Raw genomic sequence first — 3,421 nt, 5'->3', positions numbered from 1 at the left:
GTAGTTCTAGTGTAATGCTTAATAAAATCTTAGTGTGTATTTAACATTAAATAATGTTTATGTTTAGACCCTTCCATGATTTGAAACATTCCACTTTGAGGTGAATTTAAAACAGAATCAATTTGACATGTGTGTTCATGGAACTTGTTTCTCTGACCATGGGCATCTGTTCTCTTTTGGGAGAAACAGGGCTGCAAATTTAAAAGTGCTGATGTCTTTGCTGTTGGAGACAAGTGCTTAAAAGTAGCTTTATTTGGCTGTGTTTTATATTACCTCATACTTCACTGTTAATGAAACTACCACCAAAGCCAGTTTGTCAGATTTCAATAGGACAAGAGCTTTATCCTTTTCACTTTTAAAGTGCTTTTAGCATGAAGACAGACAGACTGACTGGAATGTAGAGTTCCTGCTGTACAAAACTTATTACCCATAGCTGCATCTGGGGGCAGAAGGAAAATACCAAAACAAAAAATGCCAAACCACACAAAACTAATAAAAGAAACACCAAGTGTGAACTTGGGAAAGCTCAGTTGGGAGTGTATTTAAGGGAAGATATCTTGAGGTTATACTGTTTTAACCACTTACCTTCATGCATGGTTTATTCAAAACTTGAAGTTTATATGCTTTGGCAGAATCATGTCTTTAACCATTAATAATACTGTTTAAGGATTCACGTACAATTTTCTTCTGTTTCTTAAGCTGAACTTTGAAATACTTGAATAGGTAACCGGTGGGCTGCAACGGAAGCAGAAAATGAAGACACACAAATCTGCTTTACTTTCTTCTTTCCAACAGAATGACCAGGTCATAAGGAATTTGCCTTCTTTCCTATAACTTAGATGTAGTTGATGGAAGTTTTTTCTTTACAGTTGCCAAGTCCACATTCATACACCATTTTAAAAAACTAACCAAACCACTTCAAAGGGCAGTAATTTTTCTGTTCAAAATACTATTTCAGTAGTGTAGCAACAAGGTTTAAAATTTGTTTGCGTTGAGTATGTTTTCCTTGAGAATGTTCTCATTTTGATCTGATGGCAGTGGGGGAAGGGAGCCTGTAGGGGAGACAGCACTGTGCAAGAATGAAATTACTGGATATTTCAAGTCTTGAAAACCTGGTGTCTTTAAGTTTCCTGATGTCCTGCTTTTGAACTTTCATAACTTTTCTCTTGGTACGGCCTTAAAAGTTAAGGAATGTGACAGTCAACAATGGTCACCAGCAAATGTGGTAAAACAATTCACTGTTTTGAGTCAACCTGATACTGGAGGTTAGCAACTTCAAATAAAAGCAGTATTGTGTGCTCAATTACTGGTCATCAATTTGTAGACAATGGATTCTTACTTTCAGTCAAGTGGGATTTTGTCACTACAGACTTAGTCTTCCAAGTAAGTGTAACATTGCACTGTTTCCAGGTACTAACAGCTGAGGATCAGGTGGTCAGTACTAGGTCCAGCTTTCCCCCAGCAAACACTTCGTGCAGCAAACTGAGGGAAGAAAGAAAAACAACGTAACTTGTTGCTAACTGGTACATGAGCCAAAGAACACCCAAAAGTCAAGTATGACTTGTATTTATAAAGTGATGGTGAAAAGAGGTCAGTAGTAGAGTTCTGGCCACTCAGACTTTGTGTTATATACAATGAAAGTTGAATTTTTTTCATTTCTGTTGTGCTGCAGATTCCAAAAAACATTCAGGAAAACGCCAACAATTGCTGTTAATGCTGTAAAATGAACAGGGCATGAACTTTTTTATGTGTAGGAAAGACTGTGTTGTTTTAGTTTGATGGTGAATGTACATGATCTGTGGTGAAATCATATCGCTTCTGGGGAAGAACACCCCAGCCCCAGAAATGGATCTGAATTTTCAAACAGTTGCCAGCTGAGTTTGTTTTGGCAGCACTGGTAGAGGATAATTTGCTGGGAACATACTGGGGCTGTGTGTTCCCTGTAGGTTCAGTGTTATTTTGGTGTTTGAAGTAGCGTGTGATGCAAGTGAGCGCTACCATAGTAGTGCTGTTGCTTTTCCATCTAAGGCTGTTTCTCTTCATGTTTATTCAGCCATACCATTCAGTGTGTCTAGGATAGGAGTGTTACATAGAAGGGTTTGTCTGGGTAATAATCCATTTTGGCAAGAATACTGTCCCTTATAAGAGTCATGTTTTTGCTTTGCAGCTACTGTTGGTTTGTGTTGCACAGAAATTTTGTCAGGAGTTACTCCAGTTAATGGAGCAAGAACTGGTTTGTTCATCAGCAGTAAAATTGTATAAATAATACCTGTGTGACTTACCTGACAGAGTGCTATGAACATTAGGTCAGCAGTGTTCAGGCACCTTGTGAGACCTCCCATGCTGCTTCACTGTACAAAAAAGAGTGACTGGGGGAAAGTCCTAGAAAATTGCTGTTAGCAGCACTTTTTCTTCCCCCCTTGTTATGTTCATTTGGGGATATTGTATGAAAATGGGTGGCTGGTAGACTTCATGGTGGTGTAGTAGCTGTGCAGCAGGTGTCAAGTAGCAGTACTTCATGAGAGATACACACTACAGTACTACAACTTCACGTGGTTACATCTGCCATCTCTTTAGTTTACTTAATAAACAGTTTCTCACTACACCCTGCTGTTGAGTGTCCTCTTGCCTTATTTATAGGTCTCTGCCACCTCCGTCCTCAAGATTCTTTTTAGATGACTCCCAGAGATGAAAAAATGTGTGTGTGTGTTTTGAGACAAAGATTGACAAGTTGATACTCATGAAGTGCTCTGTCCATTCTTTTCCTCATTGAAGTTTGTTCTGGTTCCTTCATCTAAAAACTAGATTGTAAGCTCTTGAGCAGGAACATCTTCAGCTTGTAAAATTTGGCATTGTAAAAAGCCAAAGCCATTGAATAAAACCTAAAACATGAATTCAAAGCTGCACTTTAGTGCAGTACAGCAATGGTCATTTAAAGTGCGTGCAGCGTTTCAGCTGTGTGTCTCGGGTGCGCTTGTTCGCAGGATGCCTCTGCGGGAGTGTCCAGCCTTACAGCTCAGAAAGCAACCACAGTGGGGTTGCAGTTGGATGGAGTACTCAGCTTGCCTTGGCTGCTGGTGGATGTTTCTCCAGAACAGGAGTGAATCTTGGAGCAGCCAGCAGGTAATGCTCTGTAGTACAAGTTGCTGCCATCAATAATGGGTATACAGTCCACAAAGTGTATTATGTAATCTGACCTTTCCTAACCTCTTGCAGATAAGCTCTTATTAACATAAGTGCAGTTTAGCACTGAAGTGTTACAGACTACTTCAAAGCTGTGTCATGGGACCAGTATTTTAATGACCACTCCCACTTGGGTATTTCTGAGTTTTGTTACTGTCAACAGCTATGTTTACAATCATCAGCTTAGTGGTTTCCTAGTTATATTTAATAAGTGTTTTCACTCTAACCTCAGAGGCTT

The sequence above is a fragment of the Ammospiza nelsoni genome, chromosome 1, assembly GCF_027579445.1.
Source record: "Ammospiza nelsoni isolate bAmmNel1 chromosome 1, bAmmNel1.pri, whole genome shotgun sequence".
Lineage (NCBI taxonomy): Eukaryota > Metazoa > Chordata > Aves > Passeriformes > Passerellidae > Ammospiza > Ammospiza nelsoni.
The sequence above is the reverse complement of the archived record's forward strand: the minus strand, read 5'-3'. Positions refer to the sequence as shown.